Here is a 17,916-nt window from a genome sequence, read left to right as displayed (position 1 = left end):
AAAGAACTCACTTATCAATGCTTTTTCACATTGATTGCATGTTGAGGTAACACTTGGGATATATTGGGTTAAGTAAAACATATATAAACAGAATTAATTTTACCTGTTTAGTTTTATCTTTTAAAATGTGGCCACTATAAAAAAGAACAAGATTATGTCATTTGCAGGGACATGGGTGGAGCTGGAGGCCGTTATCCTTAGTAAACTAACTCAGGAACAGAAAACCAAATACTGCATGTTTTCATGTAGAAGTGGGAGCTAAATGATGAGAACACATGGACACAAAGAGACGAACAACACACACTGGGGCTTATCACAGGATGGAGAGCAGGAGAAGGGACAGGATCAGAGAAAATGACCAAAGGGTACTAGGCTTAATACCTGGGAGATGAAATAATCTGTACAACAAACCCCCATGACACAAGGTTACCTATGTAACAAAGCCTACACTTAAACCTAAAAGCTTAGAAAACATCTTGAAAAGATGGAGGAAAAAATATGGCTACTAGGAAAAAAATGAATGCAAACTATTGAAATTTAAGTTTTCATAGTGATCATATGCTGAAATGATACTATCTGGGATATATCAGGTTAAACAAAATATGTTATTAAAATTAATTTTATCTATTCTCTTTTTAAAAAATGTGGCTACAGAGAAATCTAAAATCACTCATGACTCTCATTATATTTCAATTGGGTGATGCTGGTCTCGTCTTTTTCTTTCTATATGTTCTTCCTTTGTGAATTTTGATGAACTACTGTACTGTCCTGGACAAATTCACTTCTTCTTCCCTGAGTCTCAGTTTCCTCACCTGTCAGGAAGAGAGAATAATCAAAGTTTACTTTTATTGAGCCTTGATACATACCAGATACTGTTCTGGGCATGTCACATGCATTAGCTCATTTATTCCTCAGAATATCACTAAAAAGTAGATATTAACCCATTTCACAGATGAGAAAACTGAGGTTCTGAATGCTTTAGCCCTTACCAAAGCTGTGTAACCAGGAAAAAGCAAAGCAGCCCAGATCTGAACCTACCTCTACCTCACTCCAAGCCTGTATTCGTCACTGCTGCTCTATACTTGTTCTTTGTCATTGACTTAATTTTAGGGCCTTGAGCACATCAGACGCTTGGACCTGTAGGGTATTTGCAAGCTCAGGTAAAATTCTTCCTTCAGCCAGTGAGATTTAAGTACCATGTGATAGTGTCTTTCAAGGGTCAAAGTCCCACTGGGCGACATCACTTCTTCTCTGATGTAGCCACTGTGACAGCCAAACACCAAGGAGCACGTGGCCTGAGTAACCACCAACCTGGGGCTATTTTGCTCAGGGTTAGAATGGAATGCCTATTTTAATCTGAAGGCCAGCCCCCAAACTCTTCTTACTCACCCTCTTTGTGACATTTTCATAGGTCTCTGAAATTGTTGCTCTTATTCATAAAAGGCATATTTCCAGATAAATAGACTGCTTTATTTGCCCTTTGCTCACTGAGGAAGCGTGTGTGTGTTTGTAGTTGTGTGTGGAATCATTGCATTGTGATGTCAGTTTGAATGTTCAGAAACAGTGGGTGTGGACAGTGAAGGGGTGGGATAAAATGGGCATCTCTGTGTGTGTGTGCACGTGTGTGTTTGCACGTGTGCATGTGTGTACACGCATGCATACACATGCCTAGTATCTTGTCTCTCCTTATTCTAGATTACCCCTGCCTCCTTTTGTTAAAGACTCAAGAGGGTCTTGTTCTGTTGCCCAGGTTGGAAGGCTGGAGTGCAGTGGTGTGATCGTAGCTCACTGCAGCCTTAAACTCCTGGGCTCAAGCAATTCTCCCACCTAGCCTCCCGAGCAACTAGGACTACAGGTATTCACCACACACCTGGCTATTTTAAAACACTTTTTTTTTTAGAGACAAGGTCTAGCTGTTGCCTAGGCTGGTCTCAGAGTGATCCTTGTGCTTCAAGTGATACTCCTGCCTTGGCCTCCCAAAGTTCTAGGATCACAGGCATGAGCCACCACACCCAGCCTAGATTGCCTTTTTTTAGGAAACTTTCCCTCCACCCTTTTATGTCATGCCAGACACACACTCTTAGCCCTCTTCTGACTTCTGGGGTAACCATGAAACCCAACCTCAGTCTCTTCCTTGAAAATTTGAATCTTGGTAGCTACAAAAAGTTGATGTATTTGTCCTTCAGACAGCCCACCATCCTGCTGCTGAAGTCCTGGCATTGCCTTGGTCACTAGCCTTTCTGAGTCCTGTTACTTAGCTCATGTTTCAATTCTGGGAGCTTCCCAGTAACTTTCCAGTTTACTTTTTCCTTGCTTTTTCAGTTAGATTTGGTCTGTGGGTTTTGTTTTTAATAGAAAGAATCCAAAATGATACAGAGCTGACCCCCAACCAAGAAGAAGGACCTGAGTCTGTGAAATGTCTGCTTTAAAGAAGGATTTTGGCGGGGAGCGGTAGGAAGAAGTCTTCACATAATGCTAGCTTAGCAATGGCCTGAGCATTTCAGAGCCCTCCTCCAGATTTCTGCCAGTTCTCAGAAGAAGCCGTGTTTCCATGGTTCTTGCTTCCACACTTTGTAGCTCCACATCACTCCAGACATGAAACATAGCTTCTTGCTTGAAAACCATTTTTTAACAAAATAGAAAGACATCCAATTACATGAGTCATTTTTGAAGATTGGAGAATTTTCTGCAGATTTCAGGGGTGGGGGTGGAAGAGGAGGGGTTAACATTGCTTTAATGCAGACAACCTCAAAATGGAATGTTAGGTATCATGGTTTTTCAATGTCCCCTGATCAACACTCTTTGGGGTGGGTGATGGTCAGGGGGTGCCTCAAACTCCCTTCCCCTCACCAGCTCCAGCTCTTGCCATCTTGCTAGATTTTCTCTTCGTCTCCTCTCTCTTTTCTTTTTAATCTTCCTTCCTGACTCCACACCCTGGAAGGAAACATAAATGATTATTTTTGTCTTAATACAGAACCAATTCTGACTTTTCTCTGAAACCTTTGGAGATTTGGCATTCAGGTCTTTGTAACTTCCCCTCTATTCCCAACTCTAAGATTTCAGTAGCCAGCTGTTGGCATAATAACACTTTATCTACCTAGTTGCAGTGATTATTGTTAGATATAACCACAGGTAAGTTCAGTAACCCTTGTCATAGCCTCTCCCTACGACTTTCCTCATAGCCTTCCAAGGATGTCATCCCAGGAACCAGGGATTAGTCTGCAATTCCAGGCATCTGCTGAGATCATATGAATTGGTGAGGTTCAATGTCAACATGTGGGTTGTGGGAGGAACAAAAATAGAGAAGAAGGGCTTCCGTTTAAGTGAGCCCCCATCCAAGCACTTTGCCTGCATTACAACATTCAGTCTTCATGAGGACCCAAGAAGTGGGGCACCAGAATGACCCGCTGCCCCAGATACAAAAACTGCAGTTTGGTGGAGCCAGGTATATGTGGGGCCCCAAATCCCATGACCTCATCTGTTCCCTGTTGCCTCTGGCTTCAGATGGATTAGAACTCTTTCTGTCCCTCAGTTCAGATCCCCACCTCTACCCTCCTATGGGCTGGATTGCATTTTTTAAATCCATTTTTGGATCATTTTTGTCCTCCACATGGCTTGGTAACAGCAAGAGCCTAGAGTCCTGCTCTTCATGCTCCAAATTGAATTACATCCATCAACCCTGGCGCCAGCACTATTGTTCCCAGGGCTTACCCAGCTTTAATTAGAATATTTTTTTTCCCCTAGGAGAGAGAGGACAGCTGATCTCAGCTTCAATAACCTTGCCGTGGGCTACAACCTGAAACCGCAGGGCTCATGGGCCATCAGATGGAGTGGCCAGCAGGGGAGGGCATGGGAGGCTGTGATGCTCTGTTTGCATGGGGGACCTTCTGCCTTTTCCCACTTTCTGCGTGTTGTGATGTTAAAAATGGTAAAGAGGAAGCCTGGCAGGAAATGCCTTTGAAGGGGACACAGGAGCGTGCACCCCCACACACAAGCACACTAAGGCATGAGGGACAAAGCAGTTAACTTGTCAACACATAAACTGAAGTTCAAGTGCAGCGACTTTGAAAGGCCTCATGTGGACAGGCTAGAAGCCAATGTATGGCTCACCCCACAGAAGGAGAAGAGCAGTACAGTGGTTAGCAGAAATAGAATGCCTGCTTCACATGCAATTTACAATTTTCTAGCAGTCACATTTTTCTGAAAGTTTAAAATTTATTTCAAATTACATGGAATTGATCAAATAAATCTTTTGTGATTCTTTTATTTTCTTCAGTTTCTGCAATTATTTCCCACATACTAATTTTGTATTCTGTTTTTATGAGCTTTCCAAATTCTTTTCTTTTTTTCTTTTTTTTTAAGCTTTTATTTTGGGTTTGGAGGTACATGTGAAGGTTTGTTACACAGTGAACTCACGCCATGGGGTTTTATTGTATGGATTATTTCATCACTGAGGTATTAAGTTCCCTACCCAATAGTTATCTTTCCTGCTCCTCTCTCTCTCCCACCCTCCACCCTCAAGTAAATCCCAGTGTCTGTTGTTCTCTGTGTGCATGAGTTCTCATCCTTTATCTCCCACTTATACATGAGAACATGTGATATTTGGTTTCCTGTTCCTGTGTTAGTTTGCTAAGGATAGTGACCTCCAGCTCCATCCATGTTCCTGCAAGAGACACTGTCTCATTCTTTTTATGGCTGCGTAGTATTCCATGGTGCATACATACCACATTTTCTTTATCCAATCTGTCATTGATGGGCATCTAGGTTGATTCCATGTCTTTGCTATTGTGAATAGTGCTGCAATGAACATTCATGTGTATGTGTCTTTATGATAGAACAATTTATATACCTCTGGATGTATATCCAGCCACATTTTTACACTTTTCAAAAAAAGACATTTATGAGGCCAATAAACATCTGAAAAAACTCATCATCACTGGTCATTAGAGAAATGAAAATGAAAACCACATTGAGATACCATCTCACGCCAGTTAGAATGACGATCATTAAAAAGTCAGGAAACAACAGATGCTGAAGAGGATGTGGAGAAATAGGAATGCTTTTACACTGTTGGTGGGAGTGTAAATTAGTTCAACCATTGTGGAAGACAGTGTGGTGATTCCTCAAGGATCTAGAACCAGAAATACCATTTGACCCAGCAATCCCATTACTGGGTCAAAGGATTATAAATCATTTTACTATAAAGACACATGCACACTTAGTTTATTGCAGCACTATTCACAATAGCAAAGACTTGGAACTGACCCAAATGCCCATCAATGATAGACTGGATAAAGAAAATGTGGCACATATACACCATGGAATACTATGCAGCCACAAAAAGGATGAGTTTATGTCTTTTGCAGGGATATGGATGAAGCTGGAAACCATCATTCTCAGCAAACTAACACAGGAACAGAAAACCAAACACCACATGTTCTCACTCATAAGTGGGAGTTGAATAATGAGAACACATGGGCACAGAAAGGAGAACATCACACATTGGGACCTGTTGTGTGGTGGGGGGGGCTAGGGGAGGGAGAGCATTAGGAGAAATACCTAATGTAGATGATGAGTAGATGGGTGCAGCAAACCACCATGGCACATGTATACCTATGTAGCAAACCTGCATGTTCTTCACAGGTATCCCAGAACTTTAAGTATAATTTTTTTAAAAAACCCATTTTTATAAAGACTACATGTTATCAAGTAATTTAGTGGAACACATAATTTTACAATTTTATAAATTTAAAATGATTTTAGTTCATTCAACAAGCAAAACTAGTAGAGGAAATTTAGAAAATTCAAATTAATTAAGCTTTTCATGAAAAAATAAACCCAAGGCTTTCATTTAAAAAAGTAAAAAGAAGCCAGTGAAATTAATTTTAATAACACCTTGTCTTTGACCCAAAACATCCAAATATTATCATGTTCATATGTAGTCAAAAATGTAATGTTCAATATGTAATAAAAATATGAATGAGATCTCTCAAACAAAGTCTCCAAAATCGAGCCTGATGCTCTGGGCTGCAACCTTTTACTGGTGTTAGTTAACAGCATTATCCTAGACACGTTGCAAATTGTCTTCTCTCATTTCCTTTGCGGGATATGCAATAATAATGTCCCCTAACTCACAAGCTGTGAGGATCACAGAGGTAATTCATGCAAACTCTTTAGCAGAGTGCCTGTGCACAGTAGGTCCTCGTGTGTTAGCTATTAGATGATCCGCTAGAATTAGAATGATGACAGCTAATATATATGATGACGTAATACAAGCCATGACTTTTGCTGGTTACTTGACACTCTTCATCCACTTTAAGCCCCATTAACACTCCCCTGAGATAGACAATATTAATGTCTATTTACAGATGAGGAAACTGAAGCTCACAGAAGAGCTAACTCCTTTTGTCCACAAGATGAAACTGTAAAATGGCTGAGTAGGGCCTTTGTAACCTGGACCCCTCCGCCTCGTTAGCTGAGCAGAATGACTGCAAGAGCGGATTCTAGACCCGGCTGACCTGGTTTAGAATCGTATCTCTGCCACTCACCAGCTATGTGTCCTGGCAGCTATGTGACTTCCCCTCTCTGAACCTCAATTTCGTCATCTGTTAAATGGGGACAATCTACTGCAAATCTACTGCAATCTACTGCAAATGAGTTAATATATGAACAGCGCCAGGCACAGAGTAAGTTGTGCATGAGTGAGCCACTTTTATTAACGATCACTTCCTATCTCCACTCTAAGCTCCAGGAGGACTGCATTACTGACAGTCCCCTCCCCACATAGACTACATTTTCTCTTTCCATAGTATATGTCTCTGCCCAACCTGATGCAACCTTATCCCTACATCATGTTTCTTCCTCCCCTATTTCTTTGCAACTTGCTGCCCCTTCCTCCAGGAGATCTGGACTCAGTCCCCTCCAAGGAGCATCAATTGTCCCTGCTCCTACCTCCCCATGTGTCCCTGGGATGAATGCTTCTCCCTGTCCCAGGACAAATGCTTCATCAGGATAGGAGTGTGTCCATCTTTACCCCAATCCGAAGCACAGGACCTAGCCCAGGGAGAACACTCAGAAACACCTATGACCTGGACAGAGTCTTCCCAGTGCTTTAAAAAGAGGCAATGGCCATACTTTTACTGCCTTGATTCATACTGGCTGTTGGACAATGGCATAGCTCAGCCATTTTCCATCTGTAACAGGGAGAATCTTTCTCCTCCAATACTCAAGGCATAATTTTCACACAGCAAACTGCACAAATCTTAAGTCTACAGCTCATTTGCCAAATAAACACCCTTGGAAGTATCACCAGATCAACTTATATAAACCAACTCTAGAAGCTTCTCTTATACCCCTTCTCATTCAGTAACCTTTCCCTTGGAGGGCAGCTGTTCTGATTTCTATCACCTTCTAGTCACTTTACCTGTTCTTGAACTTTGGATGGATGGAATCCTACAGTATGTGGTCTTCTGTGTCTAGCTTCTTCCACTGAGCATAATTTCCCTGAGATTCCGCCATGCTCTTGCTAAGATCAGGTGTTCATTCCTTTTTACTGATGAGTAGTATTTCACTCTGTGGATACATATTTTTTAATCCATTCTCTTGTTTATGGGCATCGGTGTTGTTGCTGTACAAGTCTTTTTGTACATATATGTTTTTGATTTTTTAGATAAACACCTCAGAGTAGAATGGTTAGGTTGTATGGTAAGAGTACATATTAATTTATTATAAACTGGCAAATAGAGTTTTGAAGTGGTTGCACCATTTCACGTTTGGCTCTAAGCCTCTGTTTTCTCTGCTGTAAAATGGGGGTGATGCATGACCCTCTGTGATGTGGACATATGAGGAGAGACTAGTATTGTCAGATACTTGCATGTCAACAGGCTTCGCTGTGATAGCTGCCATTTGCATTTCCTCTCCTGGGGGTGATTTGCACCAGTGGTTAGGGGGCAAAGAAAGGGGAAGGTCCTAGCCCTGTGGGTGCCTGCAGCAAGTGGTCAGGGCATCATGGGCCCCTCATGTCAACGCTGAACAGAGGGAGTTTCACCTTGGAGGTGACCTTCCTCACCGACTCCTTGACAGGATTTTATTTTCTCCTTGCTCTGTGAGGCAATTCAAATAACCACGATTATTTGCACATACTCGGATGAGAGAGGGCAGAGGACAAATGACCCACACATAACACCCCTGCCACCTCCTTAGAGAGGGACGTCCAGGTGTCCTTCCAGGGCTGGCATAAACCTCCTCCCTGTCTGGTTTACCTTGGGGAGGAAGGGACTTTATAAAAGGAATTCATAGCCTGCTCCCCGTGTCCTGTAAGTACAGTGTATTTCGTAGGCTGTTGTAATTAAGGCTCTGTCACAGCTTCGACAGAAACAAGTGTTTCCCGGGGATCTGGATTCAGTTGTCAAAATGACTCTGCTGTAAAACCCTGCATATGATTTTCAAGCCCTGAAGCCTGTGATTTTGAAGGTGTGTCTCTGTGTGTTTGTGGAATTTCTCCTTTAAATCTTTTTATATGGATTTCATTTTTTTCCATTAAAAAGTTTATTGTGATGAGAACACTCAGCATGAGTGTACAATTTGAAGTGTACACTACATCATTGTTGAATATAAGTATAATGTCGTGCGGCAGGTCTGGTGCTTGCTCATTTTACGTAACTGATATTTTGTACCTGTTTATCAGTAACTTCCTATTTTCCCCAGCCTCCAGTCCCGGTAGCCACCATTCTAGTCTTTGATTTCATGAATTTGACTATTTTATTTATTTATTGTTTTTGACTGTCATTATGTCCTTTTTATTTTAATTTTTTTATTTTCATAGGTTTTTGGGGAACTGGTGAACACTGCTGGTGGGAATGTAAACTAGTACTAACACTATGGGAAACAGTGTGGAGATTCACAATTTGTAATTGCAAAAATGTGGAACCAGCCCAAATGCCCATCAGTCAATGAGTGGATAAAGAAACTGATATATATACACATATATATATACACACACACACACACACACACATATATATGTATATATACATATATATGTGTGTGTGTGTGTGCGCGTATGTGTGTGTGTGTGTGTATCAGTTACATATAACTCAGGAATGGAAAACCAAACATTGTATGCTCTCACTCTTGAGTAGTAGCTAAGCTGTAAGGAAGCAAAGGCATAAGAATGACAGAATGGACTTTGGGGACTCAAGGGGAAAGGGTGGGAAGTGGGTGAGGGATAAAAGACTACAAACTGGGTTCCGTGTATACTGCTCAGGTGATGGGTGCACCAAAATCTCACAAATCACCACAAAATAACTTTTCATATAGATTTCAAAAGACCCAGTGGCTCAGGGCCAAACAGACATTAGTTCAACTCATGGCTGTGCCATGTACCATCATGATCACGCTTGACAAGTCACTTCCCCTCTTGGAGCCTCGTTTCCTCATCTGAAAAGCGGGATTATTGTTAATAGTAGTGGCACTGTGGCCAAGACCACGGTCATTCTCCTTGCATCCAATAGCCATTCTTCCCATTTATTCCTCTGACTTTTAATTTTTTAATTTCCACGTTTGCCTGGAGCAAAAACTTCATTTCCTAACACTCCCTGCTATTAGAGGTAGGCATTGTGGCTACATTCTCGTGGAGAGATATAAACAAAAGTGTCATGTGCAGATGCCTGGAAAGATCGTAAAAGAGAGGAGCGAGCCTTTCTTTGTCCCTTCCTCCCTCCTGCTGGCTGGAATATGGTTGTGATGCAGGAGCTCAGGCATCTCTGTTGGGCCATAAGGAGAAAGCCGCATGCTGAGGATGGCGGAACCTCAAGAAAGAACGAGTTGCAGTCATTGACACATGTCCTGGACCAACTATCCTGAGCTTGTTTAACATTGTAGAGAAATCAACTCCTTTCTTCCTTAAGCCACTGTTTTTCGTTTCCTGTCCTTGAGACCCATTGCAATCCTAATTGAGACCTGCGCTGGGAAAGAGGACGTGGCCGAATTCCTGTAAAGACTTTAGCACAGTGTCTGGTACCTGTAATCACTCTGTATATTACAGATATTTGTGTTATCTTAAAAGCAAGAACTAAAGAGAAGGTGAATTGCGGATGGGCAATCTGGTGTCTCATCGCTGATTTGATTTGATTGAGGGAAATTAATTCTGAATAGAGCTCATTAAGTGGGGTGTGTGTGTGTGTGTGTGTGTGTGTGTGTGTGTATACCCAGGGCCTGCACTTCTACCAGAAGCTCATAGATGCATGTATGGGGTCTGTGTATTCTCAAGACTTTTGTCTCCACAGAAGTGGCCCCCTCTCCGAGGGCAGTTCCTTCTTTTTCTGCATCTGGAATCCCACTTCTGCATCTTTAATCGCCTGATTTCGGGCCATGGTCTGGAAGCTCCTGGCTGTGCTATTATTCCTCATCTTTTCACCAGCCCACAGAGCACTCCACTGATGAAATTGGCCCTAATGATTCTTTACTGCCTTTTAAAACGAGTAACTAAGGTTCCACTAGTACAGTTCCAGAGGAGGCTAGGGAATAACAAGGAACCTGTTGCCCCAGCTCAGATTTCCTAAAAGAGGGAACCTGAAAACAAAGGCCCTGCAGTACGCAGCGCAGTCCTCCTTCCTGTTCCCACCAGCTAAGGTGCCTCCCTACCCCCCATCCATGATAGTAATATTATTGCATATGGACCCCCGCTCTGTGCTACGTAGGCATGGGCTAGCCTTCATGGCTAGTATTGTGCCCATCTTACAGTGTGGAAGCAGAGGCTCAGCGAGATCAAAGAACTTGCCCAAGCTCACATGTTAGCCTGGAGTCGGGCTCCGTGGGCTCTGCTGGTAACCACCCCTTCCCCAAATTGCCTTTTCCCTCTGAGCCCTCTGCCATGAACCACGCATAGAGTAGGCACTCAAGACTTACTCATGGACTCTCTGAGAATACACATGCTGTCGTTGCCATGGGAGACAGGACTCTCAGACATAGCTGGCCTCAGAATCCCTCTGCTCATTCTTATTAAACAAACATTTTCCTTCCAAACAGAAAACGCTTTATTGTTCCTTTTTGATTATAAAAGTAATCTGTGCTCTTTTTAAAAATGCAAATGGTTTATGAAGACACAGAATAAAGGCACTTCACCATCCAGAGATTAATTTATGTGAATATGTTGAGCCTTCTTGTGGGTCAGCACTGAATGGATACACAGCAGTAGACAGGGCTGACCAGCACAGACTCACCCCTGCTCCCAGGGAGCTTCCCACTAAAACCTGGACACAGATCCTTCCTGCCTCTTTTCTATATGAAAAGTCACTCAACACATTTTTTTTTTTTTTAAAGAATGAGGCCATTCTATAGAATTGTCATAATTTATCTCTTACCAGCAGCTAACAATGGCTTTCCATTTGCTCCCAGAATATAGACTGTGGAATGTCTATTCTGGAAAATCTGAAAACAAATGACTTTGGGTTCAGACAACCTGGATGAGGACCACTCTCCTACAGCCTCAACTCTCTGCTCCATTTCCCCTTATTTGCAAAACAAATGCTAATTTTTTCCCAATGTTCTACTGAAGAGTAAATGAGATGACCCACAGAAAGCCCCTAGCAACAGTGTCTGATACACATTAGGTGTTTTTAAAATGCTGGATTCCTTCTGCTATGACTTAATTTTACTCACAAACCTAGCTGAGCAATTTTGTCTTTGTGTTTCTTGACTTTTTCAGATCTGGAATGCTGAGGCTTGAGGCATGCATACTCCTTGGCTTATGGCACGTTCACATTATTGTCTGCAAGCATCTCCCGTGTGCCGTTCATCCATTCATTTATTCCCCTTGATCTTCATGCCTCACTCTCCTCCCCTCTGTTCTCTTCTCCTACACACCTCACAGGCAGCCACCCTAATCCATTTGATGTATATCTTTTTATTTGTATTTGTTCCTGGGAAAGGTTTTGGGTGCATGAGTTTTTCATTTACCTAAATGATACTGTGCTATGGATTTCATCCTATTATATTCTTCATGGCACCGTGATTTTAAGATCCACTCATGCTGTCATTCATACATCTAGGACTGCTGGATGGTACTCCCTGGTGTGTGTTCCCCACATTTTAATCATTCAAGTATTTAGGGACAGAAACCTAGAGGGCTTCAGCTTGCTACCATTGCCGACTGCATCTGCAGGTGATAGTGTTCATCTTCATGCATGCTCCGGGAGCTTCTCCAAGGTGGATTGTCATGGATCACTTCGCCTCAACCCTCCAGCATGGCTGCCCTGGGCTGCGCTTGCAATCAATACCTTCATGTGATGCAAATGTCAGCAAGCAACTTCTGGTCAACCCCATCTGGAGCCCTCTGCATCAGGGCCCTCCCCATCCTCTGCTTAGGATCATTTCTGAAAAGGCAAATATTCGTTCAATATTTAGGTGTAACTGTGTAAAGCTTCTAACAGCTGTTTGGCATCTCTTTCCACCTCAGAACTACTTCCTCACAGATCCTCATTGTCCTCACTTATACAAAGAGTGGGGTGGATGCGATCATCTAGAAAACCAGAGCAGGAAAAGTTGGAAGACCTTGGGTTCAAATCCTAGCTCTGCCACTTCCCAACTATGTGTCACTGGGCAAATGTCTTAACTACACTAAGCCTCAGCTTCCTCATCTCTAAGATGGTTACCTAATAGTAACTATCTCATAGGGGCGTTGCAAGAACAAAATAAGACAATGCATGAGAACCTCTTAGCACATTGTGGAGGAATACATATCAGTCACTCTTAGGCTGTTGATGTGAAGATTGATGATGATTACCACAACAGCAGACCAACAACAACAACGTATCTCCATGTTCTGATAATTGATGAGCCTATGATAATGGTAGTGACATGATTGATTGATTGCCTTTCACATCTTCCCCCGCATTTTGCTGGACCATCTTGAGGAGGCACTAATGTATCATGGACCTGTGGTCTGAGTGATGAACATACAGTAGATGCATCAAAAACCTTCTGCCAAACCTCTTCCTATGGGTTTCAAGCCACAGGTCTTGCTGTTAGATCTCTTTTCTGTGCTCCCTAACTTCCACCCCATGCCAACTTGTTATGAAGCTGATGAGCAGTTGCCAGTCTTCTATGGAAACGGCCAGACTCCACTAATGTATCATTTATATTTTAATGCAGATACCCAGGTTTCATTGCTTGTTCTACCTCTGGGCCCTGCTCTAATGTGGCAATGTGTCTCATTTTTATAGACTATAGTAGCTGTATACCTGGCTGCAGATTGGCTTTTCTCTAAACTATTCTCTTATACTGAATTTCACTTTTTTAAAGTATATATGTGTATTAGTATAGTCAAGAAATATTTACTGAGCACCTACTATGGGCCTGACAATGTCTTTGACTATTAAAGCAATGTTCTCATGAAAGTTTCGGGCCATAGAAGGAGGATTTTGAGTAACTAATTACATGAATAGTAAGTAAAATTCAATTGTTAGCATGTTACAAAAGAAACTATGATTATATTATACAACACAAACACATGCACACACACAAACAAGTCTGGGAGGAGACCTACCAAAATGTGAAGGTCGATTCTATTTGGATGATGGATGTATTGGACATGATTCAGTTGCAAGAGACAGAAACTCAATTTCAACTTACTTAAGTAGGAAAGGAGATTTGTTTTCTCATGTATTGAGTTAAACCATATGAAATCATCATTTTTAGGTCAAAAATTATCAAATACTGGCAATTGTATATGATTCAATTTACCACCTGAAAAGTCTATGTGCACTGGCTTCAGGTGTAGTTGGATCCAGATACTCAGACGATATCAAAATTCTATTGCTACACGTGCCTCAACTCCTTTGTGGAACTGGCTTTATTCTCAGGCAAGTTCTTCAAATCCTGGGTTAAGAATGGCCACTATCTGCTCCTATCCTCCTTGCAGTTAGGAAGAGGGGGAAAATATGATCTTTCCCAATGATTTCATTGAAAGTTTTGGGCACACTTTTATTGGCTAGGATTGGTAGTATACCCTGCCATGAGCCAATCATTGTGGCCAGGGCTGTGATGCTGTGATTGGCCATTTCTGGGTCACATGCTCTTCTATCCCCATTCAGGCAGGGTCATGGAGTAAGCCATACCATAATGAGTTGGGTGGAGAGTGAGGGATATATGGTTTCTCAGAGCAAAATTGCAAAATTTGAGTACTATTACTAGATGTAACAGGATAAAATGACTGCCTCAGGGAGATTTCAGTTGATTATTTTCTTTTCTTTATTCTTTTATTTTCCTTTGTCTCTCTGCATTTTCTAAACTTCTACAATGAACATGAATTGCTCCCCCAAGATGTTTTTTAAGTTATTAAAAAGAAACTCAAAGGTATTGAGAATGGAATTTGGACACAAATGTGGCCTGGCTTTGTTCCAGGCTGATAATGGCTTTCTGGTTATTCCTTCCAGGTATGATTTGCATTTTAACCAGTGTCAAAAAGCTGTGACTCCAGGAAGATTTAGTGAAGGAATTTAGGGCGCTGAGCAAGTCTGCGAGGGCCCCAGTCTATTGTCTGCCCTTGCCAGGGTCATATTGACATGAAATCCAATCAGCCTCAAAGAACTTTCCTGAGGATTAAATCAATGACCTTGGAAGTGGCATTTAGCTCCAAATCTCAGTTTCCCCACCTTCAAGTTGTGAGTAATAACAGCGTAATTCCTCCCTTACAGAGTTGCTGTGGGATGAAGGAGATAACAGGATTTATAGAACTAATCCTTAAACAATGCTCGCCTCATTTCTTGCCTCCCATAGGCCCCCTTCCAGGTGGGTCATATGGGGAAATGGTGACAGCATGGGATTTGGGACTGAGCAAAGCTGAATTGAAAGCTAGCTCTGCCACCTACTAGTTGTGTGCCCCCAGGCAGGACATGTGTAACCTCATTGCACCTCAGTTCCTGCACCTGAAAAAAGGAGATAGTGATGCCCTCTACACAGTTGAGCGAGTATCTGACAGGGTAGCATTTAATTAAACAACTTGACCCTTAGTAGACACTCAATAAATGCTTGCTCTCATTCCTTTCCCAGTGGACATTGACCTAATTCTATTCCAGAGGCATCAATAGAAATTGCATTGATGTATTTAGAGACTATCTTTATAAATATATTTATATGGATACATGTGATTGTTGCATAACGCAAGTGAAGATGACAAATTCATGCAGCCAGCAAGTTCTAAGCCTATGCTTTTTAAAATGTTGGTTTATTTGTTGTGTTTTAAAAACATCCCATACCTACCTATTCCAAAATGCTAATTTACTGAAGGTATTCATTTATAATATATCTTAACCATGACTTGGGGCTGATATTTCGCACTATGATTTGTCCATCTATCTGTCAATCCATCCATCTCTGTCTTTCTCTCTATCCATCCATCCATCTGTTTATCCATCCCTCACCTACCTATCCACCTATCCATCCATCTACTTAACATATAATGACTACTTTGTACCAGGCCCATGTTTCAGTCACTGTGTACACAGTGATACATAAGATAGGCATGTTTTCTGACCTCATGGAACTTACTCCAGATTCTTGGGAAGTGGGATATGACTGGAAAGCTGAGGCTAAGCACTGCAATTTGGTACATGGGAATGGAACAGTCCTCTCCTGACATCCAGTAAGCAGTTCATGCAAAGACCAGTCCAGACCTGCAATGCTACTGACCAGGCCACATCACAGCCATCTTCATGGCAGCCCAAAAATTAGCCAAACACAGCGGTGGCGCCTTGCCTGGACTCTAGCCTTTGCTGTCTTCTGGGGAAGCTGCTCCCTGTGGACATTCTGCTCCTGGGACCCACAAACCATTCAAGAAGTGTTGGCCAGCACCAAGTGAGGGTGCAAGTGAGGTTTTAGGAGGAAGATATCGAACTTCCTGCATGTGGGGGTCTGGACTGATTGATTGAAAATTTATACATGACATGACTTATTTTGCATCCTAAGACTGGATTTGTACCCTTTCTGAGAAAACCCTCATCCTGCTTTTTCTGTTTTAATTAGTCTGAGTGAGTTTCTGTTACAGCCAAAATGTCCTCAACCTCAGCCCATGAGGATTATTTTGCTTAATCCTTGAAGCAATCCTATGAGGCTGGATCTATTACTGACACCATTTGAGAGATGAGGAAATAAATGATCATTTAGATGAAGTGACTTGTCCTGAGTCACAGAATTAGACAACCTCAGAGCTGAGATTTGCATCTACAGTTCTAAAGGGGGGTTAAAGCCAAATGTAGCAGAGGACATTCCCTGAAGCATAAATGCACATGCAAGAGCTCAGAGTGGGCAGAAGTTGTGCAGTTCTGCTTGAAGAGAAGTAGGAGATGAGGGGGGTACAGAGGTCTGGTTCCTGCACTCCTCAAATACATTGGGTTCTTATGTACTAGAGAATACAGTCAAAGGAAAGTTACTTTGCACAGCTCATAATAGAACTATCATGAACACTCCCTATCCCTAGCTGTGCCTCCATTGGAGGTGACTGCTCTGGTGACAGCCTGGACCAGGGCCTTTTTCTGCAAACAGATTACATCATTACCACAAGAGAGGCTTGAGTTGTGAGGATGACAGTTTTATGGCCCATAGACCCCCCAGAACTGGAACCATCTGGACTTTTAAAAGCTTGGTAATGTAATATCATAAACAACTCTCTGCATGTGATAAACAGTGTGCTGAGATTTAGAATCAGGAGTTTGCCATGGGGGAGGCAGTGAGTTCTAACAGAGGACTCGGGTGATAAGGTTTTAGGTAGGAAGATATGCTGTATGACCTCATGTGGATGTCTTCCCTTCTCTGTGCCTCACTTTTCCTCCTTAATGACCCTGGTTTACCCAGCACATAAGGAGACTTGGAACTAAGTATCGTAGAGATGTTCTTTGTTAAACACCCCCCAAGCCTGTTCTCTCAAGATCCAAGGACTTCCCACCATCCTGCCACTGCTGCATTATGGAGACATTGGCTCACAGATGGCTGGGAAATGGGATGTGTGCCCAGCGTGACAAGGGTGCTTATAGGAGAAGTCTGCCTTGGAGGTTTTAAGTGATCCATGTAAGGCAGAGACAGTTGCAGAAATGCTGATGCACACCAAGGATATTAATAAAATATTCATTCTTAAGGGCCAGGTCATCTCTCTATCATAACATAGGCCTCCTCGCCTGCAGCCCAGGTTTTCAAAACCTGACTTGAGAAAGATAAAGACAATGTTGCTTTAAGAGTGAGCTTATAAGTAATCTGCCCTCAAGTTGTCACTGGGAAAGATAGAAAGAGAGTCTTGGGACATTTCTAGGTGTGGTGCATGGAGGATTTCAGAGGTTTGTATTTGAGCCACTGAGCTCAGTGAAGGGGGAAAGACAAAATAAAATGGTGACAGACTAGTTTACATCATTTGGCTCATGAGCTTCTATGGCATTATTTTACAGAGTAAGCAGATTAAAAAGAATGGTAATATGTCATTAGGCAATTGTGGACCCATGGCCACTCTCATGCCTTTGAATATAAATTGGTCTGGGTAGGAAAATTGCAGTACATTTCAAAAACTTTTAAATATTTGTACTTTGATCAAATAATTTGCCTTCTAGAAATTTATCCTAAAATAAAATTGGACAAAGTCTAAATACATGTATTCATCATAGGGTCACTTCTAATCATGAAAACTTGAAAATAATCCAATTGATTAACCAATGAGAGTGGTTCAATAAATTGCATGATAGCCCCATACTGGAATATATGCAGCTATTTTATTATGAGCATAAAATACTTTTCTAAGTTAGAAAAATGACACCTATTTCTATTTCAAAAAGAGATATACAATGGCATCAGAAAACTAGCCTCATATTCAGAGTTGTTTCTTATTTTGCTCCATTCTCATGCTTTTGCCCTCAGAGTAGGTACTTCCTAGGC

The sequence above is a fragment of the Aotus nancymaae genome, unplaced genomic scaffold, assembly GCF_030222135.1.
Source record: "Aotus nancymaae isolate 86718 unplaced genomic scaffold, 86718_ANA_hifiasm-v0.15.2.pri h1tg000021l, whole genome shotgun sequence".
Classification (NCBI taxonomy): Eukaryota; Metazoa; Chordata; class Mammalia; order Primates; family Aotidae; genus Aotus; species Aotus nancymaae.
Note: the sequence above shows the minus strand (reverse complement) of the source record.